Genomic DNA, 27,195 nt, shown 5'->3' with positions numbered 1-27,195 from the left:
TCCAATGAACACCCAGGACTGATCTCCTTTAGGATGGACTGGTTGGATCTCCTTGCAGTCCAAGAGATTCTCAAGAGTCTTCTCCAACACCACAGTTCAAAAGTATCAATTATTTGGTGCTCAGCTTTCTTTATAGTCCAACTCTCACATCCATACATGACTACTGGAAAAACCATAGCCTTGACTAGATGGACCTTTGTTGGCAAAGTAATGTCTCTTCTTTTTAATATGCTGTCTAGGTTGGTCATAACTTTTCTTCCAAGGAGTAAGCATCTTTTTATTTCATGGCTGCAGTCACCATCTGCAATGATTTTGGAGCCCCCCCAAAATAAAGTCTGCTACTGTTTCCACCGTTTCTCCATGTATTTGCCATGAAGTTATGGGACCGGATGCCATGATTTTAGTTTTCTGAGTGTTGAGCTTTAAGCCAACTTTTCCACTCTCCTCTTTCACTTTCATCAAGAGGCTCTTTAGTTCTTCTTCACTTTCTGCCACAAGGGTGGTGTCTTCTGCATATCTGAGATTATTGATATTTCCCTGACTACATTGAGGCAAAATTTTGCCCCTGTATTCAATTCATCATTGATTCTAATTCTGTCCCTTGAGTCAATATAGAAGAAGCTTTCTTTTTTCACTTACACTGCATGTCCAAAATCACTGTGGATGGTGACTGCAGACAAGAAATTAAAATATGATTGTTCCTTGGAAGAAAAGCTATGGCAAATTTAGACAGCATATTAAAAAGCAGAGACATCACTTTGCCAACATAGTTCTGAATAGTCAAAGCTATGGTTTTTCCAGTAGTCACGAACGGATGTAAAAGTTGGACCATAAAGAAGGCTGAACATCAAAGAATTGATGCTTTTGAACTGTGGTCCTGGGAGAAGACTCTTGAGAATCCCTTGAACAGCAAAGAGATCCAACCAGTCAATCCTTAAGGAAATCAACCCTGAATATTCATTGGAAGGACTGATACTAAAGCTGAAGCTCCAATACTTTGACTACTTGATGTGAATAGCCAACTCAGTGGAAAAGAACTTGATGCTGGGAAGGACTGAAGGCAGGAGGAGAAGGGGTCAACAGAAGATGAGATGGTCAGATAGCATCACCGACTCAATGGACATGAATTTGAGCAAACTCTGGGAGATAGTGATGGACAGGGAAGCCTGGCATGCTGCAGTCCATAAGGTTGCAAAGAGTTGGACATGACTTAGTGACTGGCCAACAAAAATATCAGTGGTTAATGGGTTTGAAGTTTCCTTCTCTCCATCAGAAGATTATCCCTTAGTTCTTCTAGAAATGGTGTAGTAGAGCTGGTAAGAGTTCAGACTCTAGGGCTGGCCTCCCTGTGCCGCCCCCCACCCCTACTTATAAATTGTGTGTGACTCTGAGGGAATTTAGTCCCTCTTTGCCTCAACTCCCTTACGTAAGAGAAGGTGATTATAACAGTAAAACTGAAAGAATTGCTCTGATGATAAATCAAGGCAATGTATATAAAGTCCTTAGAAGTACCTGGTTGACAACAAAGACCTATTGTATAGCACATGGAACTCTGCTCAATGTTATGTGGCAGCCTGGTTGGGAGAGGGTTTGGGAGAGAATGGATACCTGAAACTACCACAACATTGTCAATCAGCTATACCACAATACAAAATAAAAAGTTTGAAATTTGGGAAAAAAGAGAAGTCTCTGGCTGACAGTAATTGTATTGTCAATTGTATGACAGATCCCCATGTGTTGTTGCAGTGTTCTTTAGTGTCATGGCCTTTTCTCTGTGATCTCTGTCTTCTGAACAGCCTCCAGTTTATTTCCATTATTTTAAAAGTGTAACATTCATTCATTCATCAACTTTTTATTGAGCATTTACTATAAAATAGACATGGGGATATACAGGTAAAATAAGTGATGCAGTCATGAGGTTTATAGTCTCTTGAGAAAGATCCACAAAAACAAATAATTCTTTAGCATGGTTATTACATGTGCAATAAACTGGAATTACAAGATGCCATAAGAGCGAAATGCAAAGGCACTTAATTGAGGGTGGTGAAGTGAGGCATTTAAGCTGAGACTGGAAAGCTAGGTAGAAATGAACCAGCTGCAGTGAGAATGGGATAAGCGGAGCCAGAGGGAAGTCTTCCTGAGGCTAGATGTTGGGATGTTTGAGGAAATGAGAAAGCTGTGTTTCTGGAAAATAACAACTTGGGGAGAGGGGATGGTATGAGATTGGAGCTGTAGGAAAAGTGCCTTAGATTATGTAGGAGTTTTTAGATTACAGTAAAGACACTGGTTTTTGAAAAAAATTAAGCCAAAAATGGAATGAACATATATATAATTTATTATTTAGTACATATAATTTATATTATATATAAAAATATTTATATTATATATTAATTTTATATAATTTATTATATATTTATTTAATTTATCATATATATTGTATAATTTATTATATGTATATACACAATTTACTATTTATTATATATTATATATATGTAGTTTATTTTACATATATACTCATTCCTTTTTTGCTTAAAACTTTTCAAAGAGCAGTATTTTTACTATGATCTACAAAGTCTTTAATGATCTATGATGCCTTTCCTACGACTCCAATCTCATTCCACCCCCTATTATACCAGTTTCCCTAGCGGCTCAGTTGGTGAAGAATCTGTCTGCCAATGCAGGAGACGCAGGAGAGTCGGGTTCAACCCCCAGGATCAGGAAGATCCCCTGGAGAAGGAAATGGCAACCCACTCCAGCATCTTGCCTGGGAAATCCCATGGACAGAGGAGTCTGGCAGACTACAGTACATGGGGTCACAAGAGTCAGACATGACTTAACAACTAAACCAGCACCACCATATACAAATGTGTGTGTGTGTGTGTGTGTGTGTGTGTGTGTGTGTGTGTGTGTGTGTGTGTATGTGTGTGTGTGTGTATGAGATTTTGATTGCTCTGAGGAGGGGGTAGATTCAGAAGACAAGTAAGGGGAGTCCATATGAAGAAATATGATCAAGATGCACTAGAACTGTGACAGGGAGAAAGACATTTTTGAGAGAAACTTAGGAGGAACAAATGAACTTGGGTATGGATTAGATACGAAGCACGAGGGTGACATCTGAAGAATGCTTCCTGAGTTTCTATCATGATTAGCTGGGAGAATTTAAAAGTGATGCTTTCTTGAAGAGGGGACCACCAGAGCAGAACCTTGAGTTTGAGATGCTTGAGCTGTATAGTGTTCTGGCAGCACTTTCCAAGCCAGACTTGGACATCTCAGGCTCTGGAGCTTGGAGATCGAAAGCGGTCTAGAGATGGTAATTGGGATCATAATGGGAATGGGATCACCTAGGGAGAGAGCAGAAAGAAGAGGAAATGGGGCATGAGAGAACCTGTGAGAGGAGAACCAATAGCTAAAGACTGAGTAGACTTGGAAGGCTGGAATGGAGCTGAGGAGAAAAAGAGCAGAGAGGTGGTAAATAGACCAGGAAAGTTTTCTGTGGAGCCGAGAAGCCACGAGAAGACTGTTTCAAAGAGAAAGAGATTGGTCAACTGGGTTATTGAAAGATGTCAAGAGGTCAAGTGACAGGAAAGTAGAATACATCCAGTGGATTTAGCCGTATGAAGGTCTTCGGTGACTTTACTGAGAGCTCTTTCATTGTCGAGATGGGGGCAAATGTCAGACTGGGGCATGAATGCGAAGTAGGTGGAAACGTAAAGTATAAAAAAATTTTTGTTGAGATGTTTGGCTGTGAAAAAAAGGACTATAGAGCTAACAAGAGGATGATGTAAGATCTGGACTTTTTAAAATAATTATATTTATTTATTGTTAATTGATGACTTCTTTGTAATATCGGTCTGATTTTTGTCATACACCAACATGAATTAGCCACAGGTGTACACGTGTCCCTCCTCTCCTCTTGAATCTGCCTCCCACCTCCCGTCTTCTCCCACCCATCTAGGTTATTGCAGAGCCACAGTTTGAGTTCCCCGAGACATACAGCAAATTTCCATTGGCTGCTATTTCACATATGTTAGTGTAAGTGCTTCCATGCTACTCTCTCTATTCACCTCACTCTCAGATCTGGATTTTTTTTTTTTTTTAATCATTATTACTATTATTAATGGGAGAGACTACAGAAAGTGAAAGTGGCTCAGTCATGTCCAACTGTTGGTAACCCCATAGACTGTAGCCATCCAGGCTTCTCTGTCTATGGAATTCTCCAGGCCAGAGTACTGGATCGGGTTGCCATGCCTTCCTCCATGGGACCTTCCCAACCCAGGGATCAAACCCAGGTCTCCCTCATTGCAGGCAGATTTTTTACCAGCTGAGCCACCAGGGAAGCCCATCTCAGGGTAGATCTCAGGGTAGTCCCAGTGACGTAGGAATCTAGGTTCATTGCCAAGGGTGGGGGAAGTGGTGCAGAGGGTGGAGGGTAGCCCAGTGTAGGTGGGGTGGTCCCGTCCTATTGAGGCTGTGAGAAGCTCTGCCTCCTAGTATTTTACTGGTCATGGTGGGCAATCTTTCACTGTCATACCTTGTTGAGCTCAATTTACCCTTGAATTCTGCCAAGCCAAACTTCATCATCCCGAACATTTATAATTGGAATTTCTTATTCAAAAATATTCATGTTTGTGTATGTGCATGTGTGCGTGTGTCTTTTCCTTGATCCAGATCTTCTCCTGAAGGCAGTGGCTTGCTTTAGAAGGAAAAAAAAAAGCAGAACAACATGATGCTGGCTAGCCTGGGGCAGATTCTAGTACAAATACTATTAAAACTGCCCTCTTTCACTTCTAAAAGCATCTTGGTTAGTGTTGTAAGTAATATGGTCACTCAGCATTTTAGATCTATTGTCGGAGTATAGCAGATATCATTTCTGTTCAGTGAATCCCACTTAGAGGGTATACCCCAAACTTTGGCCTTCTTCACTATCTACCCCCCCAGATGTTGAGCCCGTGGTCAGACGAGAAGGGCAGATACATCTCTACCATTCCTCTGTCCTAACTGCGACTACCTGCCCTACCAATGCACACAGTTGTGACATTCCCTTAAGGGGCTGAGAACTGAAAACATCTGAAATTGCCACAAAGTGATGAGTGGGGGTGGGGTAAGGAAAGCAGGTCGTTCTCACTCCCCAGAGTTAGCCCCTGACCCTACAGCAGCCCCAGTGACTGATGGGGCAGTGTTTCCTGGTAATAAATGTGCTCTTGGTACACTTGCCTTATTGATTTCTCTCTCTCGCTCTCTTTTTTCGGACACCACACATTCACGAGCACTTTGGTACAATAAAACAACCACAAGCATGGTCTATCGATCTATATAAAAGACTGTTGAAACAGAGAGGGTTTGGCTGGGTTCAAGAAACCTCAGCAGACAGAATTACTTTCTCCTGCCTAAGACACATGCAGGGGATGTTTCCTGAGGGGAGGAGCAGATGCTCCTGGGGATCCTTCATTCCAGCCCCTTTTCAGAAGATGCTCTACATGATGGGGGCTGTGGGAGTGGATGGGGTGGGAGCAAGGAAGGGGTTTTGGGAGCAGGAGTTGAGTGAAATTGGAAGGTATTTGTTTTATAAAGGTGGACATCCTGTATATATATATTTTAAGGCAAAATGAATAAAAAGCAAGCAGCAAGGCATGAATGAGTTAAGTCTGGAAGGAGGCAGTGAGCCCTGACCTCCCGCAGCCAGCCATCGTGCACCTATGGCAGATTGAGTGGGAGGCATCGAGCAGGTAACTCAGGAGAACAGCACAGTACTTCAGCTGTGGTGTTACATCAAAATGAAGCTGGGGTGGATTTCAGTTGAGCAAACATCTCGTATGTGAATAACAAAGCCTTGGAAATAGCTTGAGGCCCTGCTTTAGCTCTGGCAAAGCAGTAGGAGGGGGAGGGTAGGGACCTCTTTCAAGTACAGCACTTCATCTCCTAGAGGGAAGGGTGGTACCAAGGGAGGCAAAGGAGGGCCTTCTAAAATGGCCTTTCATATTCTGGGAGGTGCCCCTCCAATTCATGCCCTTTGGGCTTCGGAAGAACAAAGCGTCAGGGTGTGCAGTGGATATGGTGCTCTATGCAAAATAGCAATCTAAGGCACTCTGAAGCCACAAGTAGTAGAATGTGGGAAAGAACAGGATGCTCACCTGTGGCAGGTGGGAGGGGCAGGTAGCCAAGGAGGCCAGCTCTCACCTGAAAGGTTGGTTAAAGCCTCCAAAAGCAGCATTCTGAGAGGAGCAGAATCAAGGTGGAAAAAATGTCAAGGTGACTGAACAAAAGTCACCCAAATCTGCTATAAGCTACATTTTGGGACGAGTTCAGAGGAACCTCTGGGAGGAGGAGCCAGGGACACCAGTGAGGCACTCCCCTCTTGAAGGTGTTCCCCAGCTCAGCCTCGGGGTGGCTGGCACTGGTAGTGTCTAGCCCAGCTTTGGCACTTTCTTGTTGAGCAAAGTTAGATGAATCACTCAGCCTCTCTGATCCTACAGTTCTCCTCTGCAAACTGGGTACTATAACCCCTACCCTCCCTTGTCTGACAAAAATGCTGAAACAGAGTTAGAGGGCTGAGCAGGCGCTCAGCTGCACGTTGTCAGGTGGCCTTCCTAGACGGTGATTGCCGTTGCTATTGTTTAGTCCCCCAGTCACGTCCAACTCTCTGCAGCCCCAGGGACTGTGGCCCGCCGGGCCCCTCTGCCCATGGGGTTTCCCAGGCAAGAGTACTGGGGTGGGCTGCCACTCCAGGTGAGGCTGCTATTATACGATGGGGGTGATTCCCTCACTAGAAGGCAAGTGCAGGAGGGGTCTGGAGGCGGAATTGGGATTCCAAACCAGGTTTTATCCACACGGCTTAAGCTTATCCTCTAAATGTGGTCATGAACTTCTCCACAGCAGGGCTGTGATCACGGGTTTTATGGGTTTTGTTGTTTTAATTTCAGTTCAAAGCTTTTGGAGCCCACCAACCCCATGCTCTGCGTGCCATCGGGGCATAATGAGACCGTTTGGCTCTGCTCAGCATCAGGGCTCAGAGGGGCCTCTTAGGAGGATGTGTGTGTCCTTCTCTTACTAGAGCTCTAAGGTTAATCCCAGGCAGATCCTTTGGTTTTGCTGGTGGAGACCCTCATCCCTAACTGCTTGGCGACCAGCTATTTGTTTTCCTTCCCTTGAAACAAAGGCTCCGTTTGAGTTTTAGGGAGGATTAAAGGATGCAGAGAAGCCGGAATCTACCGCTGGTTTGCTAATGAGCAGCTCTGTTCTAAGGCCTCTCCCACCCAGGGAAGGGACACTGGGCTGGGATGCCCAGGTTGGCTTCGGGCAGTAAGAGGACGCTCAGGATTTGAGTCCTTCTGCAAACAAAATGAAGATAATATGCATGTGGAGAAGAGCAAGCACTTGAATGGACTCACAGGGGTGCTTCCCAGAGACTTGAGTGGGGAAATTCGATTTCATTTCACATCACTGTCAGTTTTCATCCCATCACTGCCAACTCTTTACCTATGAGAACTGGGGCTGCAACCTGCCAAGTGTGAGCCCAGGCCAGGAGAGAGGTTTAGAGGAGGGGGTGGCTCCCAGCTGGAGGTTGAGGGGAGGGGCTTTCCATCCCCAGGAGCTCCAGGCTGCCCTGGGCGTGACGCCTGCAGTCCCAGCAGGGACAAATTGTTCCTGTGCTCTCCTCACCTCTTACACTCAATGTGGCTAAAAACAACAGCCATGGCATCAGTGAGATGCACACTGGATGGATGCATTAATAAAGCTCGGGTTGGCGTGCAGCCAGAGGTGCGGTCCGCTGTGGGGCGGCCAGGCTTCTGTGCTCAGAGCAGCAGATGGGGAGGAAGGTCAATGCAAGGGTGCCGCCTTCATGTGCGTATTTTTCTGTCTGTGAGTGTGTGTGGCCATGGGCATGTGCGTGTACCTCTGTGTGCTGGTCTGACCCAGGAAGGACCAACGGGCCTCACAAATAGCGGGGGTGGGGGAGAATTCCCTGGTGATCCAGTGGTTAAGAATCTGCGTTCCAAAGCAAGCGACATAGGTTCGATCCCTGGTCGAGGAACTAAGATGCCATACATCGGGTGTGGGCATAAGTGAGATGCAGCTAGAGAAGCCCCTGGTTCCTGCAAAAGAAGACCCAGCGCAGCCCCCAAAAAAGTAAAAAGAAAAGAAAAAACAGCAGAGGGGTGAAGTGAAGGGGATCAGGCACAGCAGAGCAGCCATGTCTGGAGCAAATCGGTTTCCAGGTGGGACAGAGGAGCCTGGCTTGTTGCAGTTCATGGGATCTCAAAGAGTCGGATATGACTGAGCAACTGAACAACGAGGTGGGAACAGCTGGGCCCAGACACCACTGTCCAGGGATCATGTCTGCTCACAGACTTGCAGCTTCTGCTCCCAAGTGTCACAGAATGAAAACCCCCCAAACCAACCGCTCCATGCTACACTGAGAACGGCGCCCTGTGCCTCCTTGCCTCGCTTCCAGTCCAGGCCTTGCATCCTTTTCCGGCTGCTATTTCCCAGCAGAGGAGACAGGCTCTGAACAGTTTAAAATGTGATATCGGCCTCCTCCAAGGTCGCTGTCCTGTGGACCACCCGGATCCCCCTCAGACGTTTCATCCTCCGTCAGTTTGCTTCTCCAAGCTCTGCTGCTGGTGTTCACAGCCTCTTAGCAAAGCTGGCAACGGGGTGAAGGCCACAGAGTCCAGTCAGCTTTGAATCCCAGCTTAGGCAGTTTTACCCAGACTTCCTTGAGCCATGGTTCCTTCATCTGTCCAATGGGCTGGTGTGAATAAGATAGTATGAGGATGAAATCAGATGATGTTCCATGAACGTGTTTTATTAAGCCTTTGTGAGGATTAAATGAGCCGATTGCACAGAGAACCTTCTAAACTACCCAAAAGGAAGTGAGGTTGGAAATCCACAACTGTTTGTGTGCTGTCTCTAAGTCAGGTCTATTTCGGACCCCATGGGTTGTAGCCCACCAGGCTCCTCTGCCCACGGAATTTTCCAGACAAAAATACTGGAGTGGGTTACCCTTTCTTCCTCCAGGGGACCTTCCTGACCCAGGGACTGAACCTGCTGCATCCTAATTCCAGGTCAGCCTTACTGACCTCTAGGGCATCTTCCAGCTTCCACATTCTAAGATCCCTCAGTTTCCTGTACTCTCGGCCCCTTTGACCCCGTTGCATGTTCCGGCGGCCTTCCTGTCTCACGGGCCAGGCCCTGCCACTCAGGTTTAATCCTGACTGAAATGGCACGTTAAAGACATTTGAGGGAAAATCAACTGTTTATCAAATTAGCCCAAATTCTGGAAGCCTAGCTGACACAGGAGGAATCAGATGCTAATTAATGAACAGCCAGAGCAGCCCCACTGCCGATTTGCATAAATATGCATTGTCAAACTGTTAGGTAAACAAAAGCAGGATAAAGTGCTGGGAAGCCAGATTCATTATGCCTGCACTCCTGGTGAGCCTTGCAATAGGGATTACAGCCTCTGTGATTTTTCCTTTTTAAAGACTTGAAAAAGATTTCGGCACCCCCTCCCCCACCCCCTACTCTCTAGTTAGAATTTTGCTCTTTCCATTATCAGTTGCCAAGCCCAACACCAGGCAAACCAAGGCAGGGCGAGTCCTCAGCAAGAAGTGTCTTCTCTTAAAGTCCTGGGTATCCTCTTTGTTGTTTTTGTTTTTCAGTTACTAAGTCTTGTCCGACTCTTTGAGACCCCATGGACTGTAGCATGCCAGGCTCCTCTATCCTCCACTATCTCCCGGAGATTACTCAAATTCATGTCCATTGAGTCGGTGATGCTATCTATCTCATTCTCCAGCTACCCTCTTCTCCTTTAGCCTTCAGTCTTTCCCAGAAGCAGGGTCTCCTCTCAGGTCTCTTTTAAAGAGATGGAGAGAGATCCCGAGGGAGAAAATAATGCGATCCTGCCATTGTCACGCCCTCTCCCCACCAACCTGTCCCACCCATCTTAAATAAAGATACAGGAAGCATGGGGTCTATCTATAAAACTTGCCTGATGGATGGTTTTAATCCTGTCTAATTACAGGTAATTGGAGCTGTCAATCGTTTAAAACCCTGAAACTGATGCAAGGAGGTCAGGTGATTCAAACTTACCCAACTGTACAGAGGATAATTAGATGCACTGAAGTTAATAGGCATCAGGGGGGAAGCTGTTACTTTTCCTGCACATAAGGGAACCTCGCAAGATGCAGCAGAGCCACTGCCAGTCTCTTTCTCCCACATTGCAGGCAGACGCTTTACCCTCTGAGCCACCAGGGATGGCCTCTTTCTGGGTAGGAAGTGAGAACGGGCAGCCTGGATGCTTGGCGCTGGAAGCTCGCTCCTCGGTCCCAGAGACTCAGCGGAGGCAGCACCTCTGGTACCCGGCAGTTCATTTCAGCAAATATTTGTTGAATGTCTCTGCTGTGCTGGGCATTGCAGGGGGCTCTTGGGGAGGTGAAGAGGCAGGTGCTAGCCCTGGAGGAGTTCACTGTTTAGCTGGGGAGTCCGACAAGACCCAAGATCTGACTGAGGCTCTGGGGGCGGGGGGGAGCAGGAGTGAGGGCATTGAGGGCGGGTCAGTGATGTTCAGAGCTCACCTTGCTGTTGTTCAGTTGCTCAGTCCTGTCCGACTCTTTGCGACTCCATGGACTGCTGCACACCAGGCTTCCCTATTCTTCACCATCTCCCAGAGTTTGCTCAGACTCCTGTCCATGGAGTCGGTGATGCCATCCAGTCATCTCATCCTTTGTTGTCCCCTTCTCCTCCTGCCCTCAATCTTTCCCAGCATCAGGGTCTTTTCCAGTGAGTTGGCTCTTTGCATCAAGTGGCCAAAGTATCAGAGCTTTAGCTTCAGCATCAAGCCTTCCAATGAATATTCAGAGTTGATTTCCTTTAGGATTGACTGGTTTGATTTCCTTGCTGTCCAATGGATTCTCAAGAGTCTTCTCCAGCACCACAGTTTGAGCTCATTATCCTCAGCTAATACACTGGTGAGAGGCTCTGGTTTCTAGTGGGATTCTTCCCTTCAGGGGGCTGACTATTCCCTGGTTTGCAGGTCTGTGCTGGAGAATTCCATGGGCAGAGGAACCTGGTGGGTTATGGTCCATAGGGTTCCAAAGAATCCCACACAACTGCAGTGACTAAGCATGCATGCGTGCATGCCCATAGACTTATCTGAGCTGACTGGTTTGGCTCCTGTATCACCCAGTCCCAGGGGTAAATGGCCAGGAGAGCTTTCTCTGGAGAAGGTTTGGGTCCTTGGAAAGGTGGGCAATTTCCCCTGGGCCAGTTGGCAGGATTACCCCTGTACTGTGTCTTAAGCTCTCCTTTGGGAGTCCTTGTGCCTTCAAGTATCTCCTAGCCCATCTACCTGCATGCTACCAAAATCTCCAGTCCACTAGGGGAAAAGAGGGTTTTTCACCTCTGTGAAGGTCTACTCTCCTAGGCAGTTTACATCTGTTCTGACCTTTGTAAAAATCATGTGAGGTTGGTACCAATGTACCCATTTTACAGATGAGGGGGATTCAGAGAGGCCACCTGACTCACCCAAGACACTCCTGCAAATGCCAGAGTCAGGGTTTACATTCAGTTAGGCCTGAGTCTGGAGGCTGCCATCTTACTTTGTTTAAGGTAAGACCCTTCCCTGGCAATAATAACAGTAATAGCAACACTGACCTCAGTATTCACTGGCTGGCCCCTTCTTGTCCTTCACTTAAGCTTCACTAGGGCTATAGGGAGCTCTCTGCTCAGTGATGTCCCTGGTGGGAAGACCTGGGAGGCCATGGTACTCGGTGGAAACAGATTCTAAGCCCTGCTTTCACAAGGCCTGGAGGCAATGATCATGGAGTTCAACCAGATGAAATAGGAGGGGAGAAGGCAGTGTACAACCCTGAAAAGGATGATAGAGCCATAGGACATGACAAAGACTGATTAGAACCAATTGGATCCAAGACTGTGGAAGTCATGTTTCAGTAGACCTTGAGCCCCATCATATGCTCACTGTAATACACTAGCGTTCTAAATGACACAGCCACCAGCGCTGTGACAGCTTTGAGGCTAACCATAAAAGTCCACAAAGTAGGTAGTGGCCCAATTCCTGGAAAAGCCCAGTCTCTGGGATTCTCCAAAATAATTGGAATAATCCTCCCACTCATCAGCCTGTGAAATTACCCAGCCCATAAAAAACTAACCACACCCTATTTCAGGGCTCTCTCATTTTATGCGATGGCTCACACTTTGTGGAGTATGTTTCTTTCTAAATAAATCCACTTCTTACCTATCACTGTGTCTCTGAATTCTTCAGCAATGAAGTAAGAACTTTTTAAATTCACCGGGAATGCAGCCAGTTAGGAAACCTGCAGGCGTGAGGCCAAACAGCACAGAAACTTCACCCTGCACGTGGACATACTTCATCAGGGGTAAGAAGCTCACTATAAGGCATCATGGTGAGGTTCAGACTGGCAGAAGGTTTGGCTTGGAAGAGTTAAAGGCAGATGGTACCCTAAGAAAATAGGGATAGACCATGGGTGTCTCTGACTCTCTGTGTCCAGCTCACGTGCAGTATCTGAAGAAAATCCAGGCCTGTCCTCTTTCCCAGAAAGCCCTCTGCACTGGAAGAGAAACAGTTCTATAGAAGAACTCTTTGAGTCGGCTCCCAGCTGGCAAGACCAGTTATACCAAAATATGCACAAGAAGGGAAAACTTGTGTAATAAAAGAGGAAGGGGAAATCATCAGAAATTTGCCAGTCTTCACATGACCCATGTCAATGCCAGCTCATTAGCCAGTTGTCTGCCCAAAAGGACCCAGGAAGCCACAGAAAAGGGCGTGGAAGAGAAGCAGCAAAAAGGTATTGAGAAGTTTGAATAAAACACAGAGCGCAGTTTTCTAACCTGTGCAGAAAAACATGCTGCTTGTGTCTGTGGTAACGCTGAAGAAACTTGACTCCTAGGGAAGAGGACAACTATGGCACCAGGATGCTGAGACTGACAGCAGGAAGGGGTCAGGCCAATCTACAATCTGGAGACTCGGGGCTTCCCTGTGTGGTCCAGCGGCTAAGCATCTGCCTTGCGATGCAGGGAATGTGGGTTTCATCCTTGGTGGGGCAGCTAAGATTACACGTGTGGTACAGAAACTAAGTCGAGATCCCAGGAGCCTGTGGGACCCAACTAGAGAGTCTGAGTCACAGTGGAAGATCTCGCATGATCCAATGGAGATCCTGCGTGCCACAGCTAGGACCTGAATAAATAAACAAGGAACGATGTTCTTGAAAAAATGAAGTAAAATATTGGAGACTAGAAAAAGTGCAGAGAAGGCATACTAAGCCTACAGAGGCCTCAGAAAATGTGAGACTAACAAGGGAAATGGAACTTAGAGGATTTGAGTGAAAAATTCAATCATTGTCTTAGAGGCAACAAAACAGAGAAAGAACAAAACTGATCAGGTGTCTGCTGGAAGCTGCTGGGCAGAGTGACTGCCTGGACTCTAGGAGGCTGATTTCTTCCCTGTCTCACCTCTGGGACTTCAGGGTCACGTACCTCTCGGAGCCTCAGTTGTCTCCCATGCGATGGTGGGTGTAGACTGTTGGTCTGATTCATTTTCATTAGTCCCCTTTTGGAAACTGGCTGTTAGAACCTCCAACCAGCATGGGTTCGCATACTCCTGGGTGAGAGGAACCTCTCAGTGAGAGGCCCTGGGCCGGGTGCAGAGCTGAGCGCAGGTGCCGAGGGGCATGCCTGGAGGAGCCCAGCCTCTGAGGGCCATGGGCAGAGTCTGCTGAGACCTAACAAAGTTTCGGGGAACCAGGGCAACTTCGGGCTGGCCCCTGGCTTCCCCTGCTATCCTATACCAGAGCCAAAGGGGTCTCCAGGCAGGCCCAGAGCCATCCTGGGAGCTTGGCTAACTGCCCATGGCAACAGACCTCTCCCCAAAACTGACCCCCAAGAGCTGAACTCCTCCCGTCTAGACAAAAGTAATGCAACCACCAGAAGCTGTCACTCAGAAGCATACATCAGAGATCAAAGAGAAGACCAGAAGAGAGGCTCCAAGGCCTGTTAGACTCAGTGTCCTGCAAAGACAGTGCTGCTGAGGGCCGGCGGGCTGTGTGGAGGTCTGAAGACTTCAGAAGCTGCCATCCTGTAGAGAGTATGGGTCACAGGGCATCTGTGTGTGGTTGCCATGTACTGTGATGCCGCGGCGGAGGCCTGCAGGGTTAAAGCAACAGAGCTAGGTCTCCTCTAACCCAACTTGGTAGTTGCAAATGAAGAGCCATCCTGAAACAAAACAGCAGTGTGTGCAAACTTGTTGAGAATGCTAACCCCAGAGTTCCCCCAGAAGCTTCAAGGGTGTCTTGGTATGGTCTTCTCAGTGGAAAAGAAGTCTGATGTAGGACAGTCCTTCCCCAGCTTAGACCAGTGCCTCGCTCTGCTGGCCTTATGACCCAATTCTTGATCACATTCTCTCTTGTATTCCTTACACTTCTTTCTATGTTGGCAAAGTCTCAGTTTCCCAACCAGGGTAGATTTCATGACTGGTACAAATGCCGTCCTTGGCTGTCCAGCAGTTCACGTGGTTTCAAAGCTGTTTTCTACCCACTTAATTCACTCTTCATGAATTCAAGCCCTGGCAGGGCAAGGATGACCACACCATGCAACAGATGTGGACCCTAATGCAGGAGAAGGGGAGGGGCTTGCATGGCTCACCCTGCTGTTTGGAACCAGCCATGAGACCCCATATTACTGGCTGAACTGCTACAAACTGCCTCCTAACAGCTTTATGTATATCTCCTAGTATCACTCGCTATAAACAGGAAAGACTCAAGAAATGTTTGATGATTTAACTTTTTAAGTAGCTCTCTATGTTTTAAACCTTCCAGGCCCCAGTGTGGCCAATTAAAGAAGGCTACAAATTTTCTCCCATTAAGAGATGGAGTCTAATTTACTGTTTCCTTGAATCCATGCTTCAGAGACCAATTCCAATGTGTGTGTGGGGGATTCTCCCATACCAATGCTAAGCAATTCTCAAATATACTTCAGAGGTCAACTCAATTCAGACACTATCTACCCAGAGATTGCATCAGACTGAGGCAGGAGATAGATGGGACCCAGGCTGAACAGCTGAAGCTTCGCCCCTGTAGACTGATACTCCAAGTTGAAAACAGTGAGACAATCGATAAAGAGGAGGATGGGCCCTGCCCAGATAAGAGCTAGAAGACTACATATTTCTTATTCTTGAGGTCAAAGGGAACTTCCAGAATACCCATGTGCAGCAAGGCTCCTTGGAGGTCAAAAAGGGAGGGGAGTGCCTGAACCCAAAGCGTTCAGTGTATTCTGTCTCTCTGTCACGTCTGACTCTTTGTGGCCCCACGGACAGTAGCCTGCCAGGCTCCTCTGTCCATGAGATTCTCCAGGCAAGAATACTTCAGTGGGTTTCCATTTCCTCCTCCAGCAGATCATCCTGACCCAGGGATGCATCTCCTGTATTGGCAGGCATATTCTTTATCACTAGCCACTTCATTGTAGGTGATGTCAACCTACCCATGGGCCTCTTTGTGGACTGCTGCATCTATGCTTAGAGATGTGCCCGCACACACAGGAGGACCCTGAGATAAACAAATACAGACTCAGAACCAGGCTAATTAAGATGATTGGTCAGAGAAAACCAAGAGAAATACCCCATAAAAGTGATTCAAACCACCGTAGGGTGTGACTCTCTCTCTGAGCTCTCCTGTGTATCTATCCACATATACTTTTTTTCTTCCTAATGAACATATTACTTATTTCACTACTTTCTGCTTCTATGAGGAAATTCATTTCTATAGTGCTGACAGACCAAGGGCCTTGTCACTGGTCCCTGATACCTGGTGGTCTAGTGGTTAGGACTCAGAGCTCTCCCTGTCATGGCCTAACTTCAATCTCTGGCCAGGAATAAAAACCTTGCTTCAAGCCACTGCCGGCCAAGGTCATCCAAAATCAAGATTCTATAGGTTAAGGGTTCAGTCCTATAAGATTGTCCCCCCCACCTCCCCCCACCAACACCACACTTCCCACCCTCCACTTCAGACACCAATTGGAAGTCCAGGTTGTCACCTGTCCTTATGGCTGATGGACTAAATCAGAGGCTCCCAGAAACCCCCTTCTTGGGTTTAATTAACTTGCTGGAACTGCTCATAGAACTCAAAGAAACACTGCTTACCATATCATCAGTTTATTATAACTCAGGCATGGCCAGATAGAAGAGATGCACAGGGCAAGCTATGGGGTACAGACCTTCATGCCCTCTCTGGGTTCTCCATTCTCTCCAGCCTCCGCGTTCACCAGCCTGGATGCTCCCTGAACCTCATCTTTTTATTTATTTTACGCAGGCTTTATTATACATTGTTGTTCTGTAGTCACTGAGTCACGTCTTTACCACTCCATGGATTGTAGCTCACCAGGCGTCTATGTCCTTGGGATTCTCCAGGCAAAACACTGGAGTGGTTGCCATTTCCTTCTCTAGGGATCTTCCTGATCCAGGGACTGAACCTGCATCTCCTGTGTCACAGGCGGATTCTTTACTGCTGAGCCACCAAGGACGTCATAGGCATGGCCAATTAAACTGCTGACCATGGGCAACTGGATTCCATCTGTAGCCCCTCTCTTCTCTCAGGAGGTGGGGTGGAGTTCGGGGAGGTGGGACTGAAAGTTCCAACCCTCTAATCACAATATTGGCTCCTCTAGCAACCAAGCCCATCCTTTAGGTGCTTTCCAAGTCACCTCACACACATAACAAAAGACAACTTTACCATTCCCTGCATTTAGGAAATTCCAAGATTTGGGGGAGCTGTGAGCTGTGAACTGTGGAGAAGGACTATATATATATATATATATATACATATATATATATATATAAAATATATTTTGGTCATCTGAATGACCAAATATGTATTTTTTACAAATCACAAATATCACAGGACTAGACTCCATGGTTTGCTGTAGGCAATAGAATATGGTAGATCCGATACTGCAAAGTTTATGTGGCTTCCACCCTGTTTTATAGGAGACTTGAACCACCATATAAGAAGTCTGATTACTTCAAGGCTACTGTACAGGAGAGGCCAAGGCCTTTAATTCAGGAAGGCAGTCCTAGCTGAGTCCAGCCTCCCTGCCTCCTTGCCAAAGTGCCAGACGTGAAGAAAACCCTACAGAACTTTTCAGACCAGCCCATTCAACAATTTAATACTCATAAATTACCCATAAATAGATTTCATCTATGGAACAGGGGACAGAAAAATCACCCAAATGAAGCTTATCTGAACTCCCAACTGCTAAGTTGTGGGTAGTTTGTTACACAGAAACAGATAATGGGAACATGGAGAAAATTTCTCAGTCTTCCCCTGAGTCCGTGGAGGACACACTTCAACACTTGAACAGCAACTAGTTTCATGAAGGCTCACACCCTACACAACTCATATGTTATAGGTCCTTTGGTCCCGTTTTAGCTTGTCTTGTTGCCTCTGGCTATGGGATGAAATGGGCTTCCCAGGTGGCACAGGTGGTAAAGAATCTGCCTGCCAATGCAGGAGATGTAAGAGATGTGGGATTGGTCCTGGGTCAGGAAGATCCCTGGAGAAGGAAATAGCAATCCACTCCAGTGTTCTTGTCTGGAAAATTCCACAGACAGAGGGGCCTGATGGGCTATGGTTCCTGGGGTTACAGAGAGTCAGACATGGTTGAGCGACTAAGCAGCAACAACAGAATGGGATGAGATAGTGTGGACATTCTGAATTCTCTCAGAAAATTAGGTTCCATTTAGACATACGCTAAAAAAATGTGAATTGCGGGAGTATTCACAAAACACCATGCTTTTCTGAACATCTTCCTATTCTTGACTGTGTTCAGTTCTAAATATCATTCAAGGTTCAACTTAGATGCTTCTTCTGCCGTGAAATCCTTCTTTTGCTCCCACTCTGAAGACAGTCCTCTTCTTCCATGTTTTCAAAGCAGTATATCCGCTTTTTTATTTTTCTGGCTATATTTTGCCTTTCCTGGTTGTTGTAGTCGCTCAGTCATGTCCGACTCTTTGTGACCTGGGGACTGCAGCATGCCAGGCTTCCCTGTACTTCCTTATCTCGCAGAGTTTGCTCAGACTCGTGTCCACTGAGTTGATGATGTCATCCAGTCATCTCATCCTTTGTCACCCCCATCTCCTCCTGCACCCGATCTTTCGTAGAATCATGATCTTTTCCAATAAGTTGGCTCTTCGTATCAGGTGGCCAAAGTATTGGAGCTTCAGCTTCAGCATCAGTCCTTCCAATGAATATTCAGGGTTGATTTCCTTTAGGATTGACTGGTTTGACCTCCTTGCTGTCCAAAGCTCCTTTTAAACACAAGTCTCTCCTATGCTACTCAAGATCTTTAACTCAGCCAACCTTTTCTTATTGATCTTATTTGCTTACAGACGCTCGTTTATTGCTTACCGTGGAAGAGATACTGGTATGTGTCCACTCACCTTTTACTCCCTAGCACTCAGGAAGACTCTATGCCATGCCTTTAGGTCAGGCCTGCAAGAGCGAGTGCTGGCCCATAGTCTGTGAGCACAGAAGTGATGTATTTGAGTCTCAGGTCAGCTCTTAGAACCTCTCCACCATCTGTGTCCCTGCTGCAGCAACTTTGGAGGCTAAAAGAGCATAACTGCAGGTAGAGGGGGATTGCCCGAATCACATCACGTTTGGTGTGAGTGAGAAATAAGCCTCTGTTAAGAGAGTTTGGGGCTTCTTTGTCACCATAGCATAGCCGATTCTTTCCTTATGGAATGATACAATAACGACGGTAACAATAGCTCCTATCTCTTGATGTCTATTATGAATCAGATGCTCTATTAAGTGTTTTTTATATTTAATATCTTAAAATATTCCTAACAACCCTGAACAGCAGGTAGTATTAATGAAATTCCAATTTTAGAGTTGAAGCAATTTAAACTCAGAAACATTAAAATAACTATAGAATAAAATTAGTAAATGACAGAGTTGGGCTTTGAACCTGTGTCTGTCTGATTCCACAGCAATTACCCAGGCTACAGCGTGGACTCTATTCCTGTATCTGTACATTCCACGGGGGCTTTTGCTGGGTATCATTCCAAGCAGTGGCTCTAGATGACTGTTTCTGTTTTTGGTTTGATTCAAATTGTAGTAAATTATAAGAAGCATAAGTTTTGTGTTTAAGAAACTTAAAGTTGTTTCATTTAAAGTCTCTATTACTGTCATTTCTGAATTCTGAAATCATTCTCTTTAGATATTGAAATGAAGAGGTGAAAGTCAGTTGTGTTTTTCCGACTCTTTGAGACCTCATGGACTGTAGTCCACCAGGCTCCTCTGTCCATGGAATTTTCCAGGCAAGAATACTATAGTGGGTAGCCAGTCCCTTCCCCAGGGTATATGCCCAATCCAGGGCTTGAACCCAGGTCTCCTGCATTAGCAGACAGATTCTTCATGTTAAGAGGTTTCAAAACAAAAATTTCACCTCTCCCCACTTTCAACTTTATTCAGATGCAATCCTAAGGTGGTAGAAGCAGGAGATGGCTTTTCTCCTGAATTCTAGGCCCTAGAATAGCTGATCAAATGCAACACATTTTGGGTATAATTGTGATGCTTGGAGATTTTTATCTGAATCTAAATCTAGTCTTTTCTCTACTTGTGCCTTAGATTCACTGGAAACCTCCCTCTTCATGAAGGTTTTGGGTTGAGGCAACAGCATGGCAGTTGTTCTCAAGATGAAATAAAAAACTGGATTCAAGTTTTGAAGAGGCCTTAGCAAGGGTCACTCACTTGGGGGCTGCCCCATTGATGGGACCTCATGAGGTTTTATGTAAGCTGTGCTGGTGGCCTGAGCCAAGTATGTCTAGTGAGGGCAACAGTGCATAGTTTATGGAAGCAATTACTGAGCCAAGTTCTTAAGTAGCCATGATGCCTTCAGTTATGGGCAAAATTGGGAGGGGTTTCAATAGAATGAGTGTTTGTATTTTCAGGGCCCTGGGAATCCATAAAGATCACTGGAGTATATTATTTCACTCCTACTCTGCCTTCTTAGTCCTCTCATCTGATTTAAAACATTCTCAGCACCGAGTATAAAATTAAACACTCATGACCAAGCTGGTACTCGCACACAGAATAAAAGGGGAAAAAGAAAACCTTTAAGATACAATGTAATTGTGGGAAGCAGGGCCTACCACTCTTTCCCATGGATAGAATTTACAATACTAGCTGTAGGACTTTTTTTCAGTATATAATTTTTTTTTTAATGTTGAAATGATCTCATATGTGTAGAAAATCTGCAAGTACAGTAAGTTCCCTACATGCAAACTTTCAATTTCGAACTTTCAGAGATGCAAACATGCATTCCAGCCCCTGTATGCCCGGTGTTGACTGTACTACTGTACTTTTCAAGGTACTGTACAGTGAGATTAAAAATGTTTCCTTTATTTTTTGTGTTTGATTTTTATGTACATATTATTCGTGTGAAAAGTATTATGAATCTATTATAGTACCAGTACTATATAGCTGATTGTGTTAGTTGCATACCTAGTTAGCTGTTGGACTTATGAACAAATTGGACTTACTGACATGCTCTCAGAAGGGAACTTGTTTGTAGGTAGGGAAATTACTGTACAATTAAAATAACTTGCTTTAGTTGAACCATTTAAGAGAGTCCTGCTGCTTCTGCTAAGTCGCTTCAGTCGTGTCTGACTCTGTGTGACCCCATAGACGGCAGCCCACCAGGCTCCCCCATCCCTGGGATTCTCCAGGCAAGAACACTGGAGTGGGTTTCCATTTCCTTCTCCAATGCATGAAAGTGAAAAGTGAAAGTGAAGTCGCTCAGTCGAGTCCGACTCTTCGTGACCCCATGGACTGTAGCCCACCAGGCTCCTCCGTCCATGGGATTTTCCAGGCAAGAGTACTGGAGTGGGGTGCCATTGTCTTCTCCTAAGAGAGCCCTATCAGCCCTAAATTCAGTACTTTGGCCACCTGATGTGAAGAGATGACTCCCTGGGAAAAACCCTGATGCTGGGAAAGTTTGAGGGCAGGAGGGGAAGGGGGCAACAGAGGATGAGATGGTTGGATGGCATCATTGAATCAATGGACATGAGTTTGAGCAAACTCCAGGAAATAGTGAAGGACAGGGAAGCCTAACATGCTGCAGTCCATGGGGTCACAAAGAATCGGACATGACGTATCGACTGAACAACAACAATCTTAAGCTGTCACGGACAGCCATGAAAATCGGGAAACTGACACTGGTACATGAGGACAATTTCCCCAGACTTATTGAGATATAACTGACCTATAACATTGTGCAAGTACATTTGTGCTAAGTGGCTTCGGTCATACTGACTCTTTGTGACTCTATGGACTGTAGCCTGCCAGGCTCCTCTGTCCATAGGATTCTCCAGGCAAGAAAACTGGAGTGGGTTGCCATGCCCTACTTCAGGGTATCTTCCCAACCCAGGGACTGAACCCATAACTCTTATATCTCCTGCATGGGCAGGTGGGTTCTTTACTGCTAGTGTCACCTGGGAGGCCCAAGTAAGTTTAAGATGTACAATGTAATGATTTGAGATATACATATATATATGTATATATATATATAGTGAAATATTTACACAATGTTAGGTAACACCCCTGTCAGTTCATATAATTAGCTTTTTTCTATGTGCAGTGAGAACATTTAAGATCTACTCTCTTTGCAACTTTCAAACATACAATCCAGTATTGTTAACTGCAGTTACAGTGCTGTGTATTAGATCCTTGAAACTTATTTACCTTAATAACATGATTATCATTTAGTCCTCAGACATTGTTCAGGTTTCTGAGCTCTCCCATTATGTCCTCCCTGGGAAGAAGATCCAGTCCAGAATCCTTTCTCATCTATATGTTCTTGGGCTCTAATACCCACACACTGGGTCGCCTTATGTGTGGACATTCTCCTCAATTGCTTGAGCTCAGAAACCCCACACTGGGCAGCCTTCATCTCTTAGCTTGGTTCTGCTGTAGGACTGATGTGTTCAAGAAGAAATGTAACTGGAACCACAATCTGAGGACCCAGGTGATAGAAGTTTACTGAATTCCTTCACTTCCATTGCTCTCCCTTTTTTGAGGTGACAAGGAAGAAGAGACACCTCAATGCTCACAGCAGGAACGCTCTGGATCTCAAGTGCAGACAGAGCGAGGCGGCCCCTCTGTGTGGCCAGCCCCCTTCTGTCAATTGGTCCTCTCCATTAAAAGGGAGAGGATCCAAGTGACATTTATGAATGGCCACTATGTAGCACCTGTTGTTGAAATCACTCTTAACCACAGCCCTTGAGTAGGTGTTATTTTTAAAACTTTTCAGGTAAGGGAAATGTGGCTTAGAAAATTTGCCAGGTTCATGCCTACCAGGGGAGCAGAGCCAAGACTTGGACTCTTAACAGAGTGCCTCCAAATATGTCTTCCTCCTTGTTTCTTGTGATGGATTGTCATACGTATCAAGGCGTCAGTCAGTCAGAACATGCTTAAGAATATCTGTTAAAGGAATGCCCAAGCAGTATGAAGGTCTGCGTGAAGACAAACTTGAAGTGTGAAGTTGGGGGGAGCTTCTATGAGTTTAGGAGACTTTAGACTCACGCCTTCTCAGGGAATTTTCTCTATTTATCTTCCTGAGATAAGAAGGAGAAGAAGATTTATTTTAGGAGAAGAAACCATTAGTGTTGTAAAACTGAGTATTTTCTTGGACACCTTCATGAGATTAGCATTTTATCAAGAATAAGGAAGTCATATTTATAAGGCTTTTGCCCAGTAATATATATTACCTATATATCTGATCCCACTCTAGTGCTCCCCACCTATTATTTTATTCAAAGGTCACTATGAGGTGGGGGCTATTGTTCTCCTCTGTCTATAAGTAAAATCCTAAGGCATAGAGCGTTAAGGTAGTGTGTGAGGTTATGGGATGGAAAAGAAACAGGACTAGCATCTGAATCCAGGTTTATTGGTTCCTGGACCTCATCCTTGTCCATAGGTTCCACTAACACACAGATTTTACAGCAGCATCATTTAGCTGAATGTATTTTTCATAAAGCTATTATGATAACTCAATGGACATAAAACACTTTGCAAAATGCAAAAGTCATACAAATCTATGTTTATATTAATACATATTGAGTTTGTATTAAATCAGGTGTTTTTCCCTCCTCAGCTATTTTTGAGAAAGGCATTACAACATTAATTCAAAAATCATAAGTCAGAGGCAAGTGGATCTAGGTATTCATTGAATGCTATATACCAGGCACAATAACTAAAAAAAAATGTCTTTAAAGAGCTAACAATCCAGATGAGGAGATGGACAGGCAAGTTAGCCTTTACAGCACCCTGTAATAATTACTGTGATGGATGTAAGGAGAGGATGTTACAGAAGAAAAAAGGAAGGGTACATAAAAGAGGGAAAAATAAGGTCACGGTCCTGGTAGGATATCAGCTTCACTCTATATGGTTCAACAGACTGAACTTTCTAGAATGGACTTTTTAGAGAGGCATGGGCAGGGGGCCAAAAAGAGGTGTTGAGGTACCTGGAGTCCAACAATCATGGGAAGTGGCTAACACTCTAGGCTGAAAGATCAAAGAAAGAATCATTTACCAAAGCCCATGAGAGCTAGAACTATGGGAGAAGGGCTGCTACTTAGTGATGCACCCTCAGGGGATGCAGTTACTGACAGATATCAGCCACTAAAACAGGAGGCTTCCCTGGTGGCTCAGATGGTAAAGAATCTGCCTGCAATGCAGGAGACCCAGGTTCAATCCCTGGGTCAGGAAGGTCCCATGAAGAAGGGAATGGCAACTCACTCCAGTATTCTTGCCTGGAGAATTCAATGGGAAGAAGAAATTGGAGGTGGGCTACAGTCCATAGGATCACAAAGAGTTGGATATGACTCAGTGACTAACACACACACACGTACACACACAAAACAGGAGTTGGGGAACAAAAATGCTCCAACTTCTTCCTTCTTCCACCTTGCAATTTCCTGCTAGAATCTCTCATCAGCAAGACCCAGATGAAAGTCAACTGTCAAAGGAGCCTACAAAATGCACTCTTTAGGGGTCAGCCATCCAGGAAAAATGGGCACAGAGGAGGGCAAGTCAGAAAATGGATCTGGAGTGAGGACAAGTGGAAAATAATCTGGGAGGCTTCCTAGACGTGATTCCTTATTCAGACTTGACGTATAAGGAAGTGTTTCCTAGGTGAAGGTGGAGGGGGAAGGAAGGGAAGCTATACCAGGCAGAGTTTATCCTGCTTAAAGGCATGTTTCAGTCAGGAAACTGCAATATCTTCACTATGAATACAATGGAGGGGGGGTGTGTAAGAAAGATGGAGTGCTAGAAGCTCTTGGAGGATTCTTACATGAGCCACATCTATAGTTTTGCGTCCAATCATACCTTCTCCTCACCACTCTTCTTTCTCTATTTTTAAACCATGTTAAAGGATATTTGTTAGAGAAAATAAAAGCACCTTACTCCTTGAAGGGATCTCAAAAGTATCATCTCCTGGATCAGGCTGGCAAGTTTTCTAAGCCATCCAGAACAGGCATCTAGAATTAAACATCTCAGTTAATGTTCTCTTTTACTCCAAAACTTATAATCCCCTTCAATAGCCCATCATCTCCTACCCAGGCTCTTAACTTTACAATTATTTTAATTCAGTGTTGTGGAAAGCTGAGTTCCCCTAAGAGAAAGGTCAGACAAGACCCGGTCTAAGGGAGACTTTAAGCTTAATGAATCGTTGGATTTGGCACGAACTCTTCCCTAATGCATTATAATTTCTTTCTTTGCAAGTACCAAAACTAGCCCTACCATTCTGGTTCTATGGCAAGGCCTTATCTGGGCCATAACTATTCCAATCTACTCATGGCCTGGACCAGTGTAACCTCCTGGTCATTCTTTCTTTCCACTCTACCTGCTCTCCATCCATTCTAAACCCAGAACACTGATTATCATCCCCAAGTATTTTCTTTCTGCCAGTTGCCTTCTTAGAATCCTTAGTGACTCTCAATGACCTCTAACAATTCCAAATACATTGAATATAGGAATCATTTAATCACCACAACAATACTTTCAGGACCCCCCTGGTGGTCCAGTAGTTAAACATCTGCCTTCAATGCAGGGGACATAGGTTCAATCCCTGGTCCAGGAAGACTCCACATGCGAAGGGGTAACTAGGCCACAACTCCTGAAGCAAATGCTCTAGAGCCTCTGCTCTTCAGCCAGAGAAGCCACCGCAATGAGAAGCCTGTGTATCCCAGCTAGAGAGTAGCCCCTACTCTCTGCAACAAGAGAAACTCATGAGCAGCAACAAAGAGCCAGTGCAGCCAAAATATAGAAAAAAAATTAAAAAAGATGCTTTCATTATCCCTATTGTGTAAATAAGGAAATCAAGGCATAGACTCTTTTAAAAATTTGTTACTGTTTGTTGGAGGATAAGTGCTTTACAATGTTGTGTTAATTTCCACTGTACAGCAAAGTGAGTCAGCTGTGTGTACACGCATACCCCCGCCCTCCTAGGCCTCCCTCCCACTCCCCTCCCACCCCCTAGGTCGTTACAGAGCCCTGAGTTCCCCACGCTACATAGCAGCTTCCCATTAGCTATCTAGTTTACAAACGGCTTGTCAGCGCTGCTCTCCCAGCTCATCCCACCCTCCCCATCCCCACTATGTCTACACGTCCATTCTCTACCTCTGTGTCTCTGTTCTTTCCCTGAAAATAAGTTCATATCTACCAGTTTTCTAGATTCAATATGCATGCATTAATATATGATATGTTTCTCTTTTTGACTTCATTCTGTATGACAGACTCTAATTCCATCTGCCTCAGTACGAATGACTCAGTTTCAATCCTTTTCATGACTGAGTGATACTCCATCACACCACATCTTCCTTATCCACTCATTTGTCAGTGGGCATTTAGGTTGTTCCCATGTCCTGGTTGTTGTAAATAGTGCAGCAATGAATGTTCGGGTACATGTGGTTTTTTTTTTGAATGATGATTTTCTCAGGATACAAGGGCAGAGACTCTTTATATTACACACACAGAAAGTGTAGTGCTAGGGTCCAATGTCAGGCTGTCTAGAATGCATGCCCTTCACTCTTAACAACCATGCAGTACTTCCTCTCCACTTGGAGGCCTTTTACAAGCTGATCTGCTTTTCTGACTTCCTGCATTCCTCATCCACCCCCCGCCCAACCCCTGCATGTAGGACAGTACTTTTGTTTTAGCATTCTTTCTGAATCCTTAAGAACTCCTTGTTTGGGATGCCTTACCTTTTTTCACTTTAATGTTACATCCTGTTGTCTCTACTTCCTTAAACTCGTATTAAGCCCTAAATCTCCCCTCACTGCTTCCAACTCTCACTCCATTATAAATCTCACATCTCTAATTCTTACCATTAGTGCATGCTTTTCTTCCTGGTTTGTCATGTGCCATCATTTGTGACAGTTGTTTAGGACTCTTAAGCCAGAAGTTCTGTTTCTAATTTAAGGAGATGCAATACCGGAGATAAGGTGGTCTGGGACTGTACCAAGTCCAGGTCACCATGCTCCTTCCACACTTTCTACTTGAAATGACTGTGTGACCCAGTGAATTAGTTAGCCAACATGCTGGTTTGCCGGGAATAATTCTGGTTTATCTTATGATTCTGCTATTATAATGAGAGGTATCTTTGTTTTTTCCTCAAAAGTGTCCTAGTTTGGAAGATAAATTATATGGTGTTGGGGATGGGGAAATTTCCCCCTCTACCCATCTTGAGTTCCTCTTTTTTTTTTTTTTCTATTTTGAGCCCTTGTCACTGGACTAATAATGAAATTGACACAAGACAGATTAACCAGAGAAAAAGAAACAAATTTTAATTAATCCATGTCCAAAACAAGCAGCTTTTATACTTTTTAGTCAAGGAAGTAAGGAAGTAACAGGATAAAGAAACTAGGTTTAGGGTGCCCAATTAGTGAAGAACTACATAGAGTTTGGGTTTTAGGTAGTAAAGAAGTAACAAGGTTGGTTTATATAGGCTTGTAGGTTGGTTCTGAATTCCCTATCTTTGCCATAAGGGTCTCCTTCTACCTCTAGATTCAGGGAATGCTCCTCTCATATGAGAGATATTTTTTTCTACTTTCTAGGAAATAGGAGAGTCAGTCTCTTAAGTTGGATGTTTCTTCAAAGACCT

The sequence above is a fragment of the Dama dama genome, chromosome 16 (assembly GCF_033118175.1).
Source record: "Dama dama isolate Ldn47 chromosome 16, ASM3311817v1, whole genome shotgun sequence".
Lineage (NCBI taxonomy): Eukaryota > Metazoa > Chordata > Mammalia > Artiodactyla > Cervidae > Dama > Dama dama.
Note: the sequence above shows the minus strand (reverse complement) of the source record.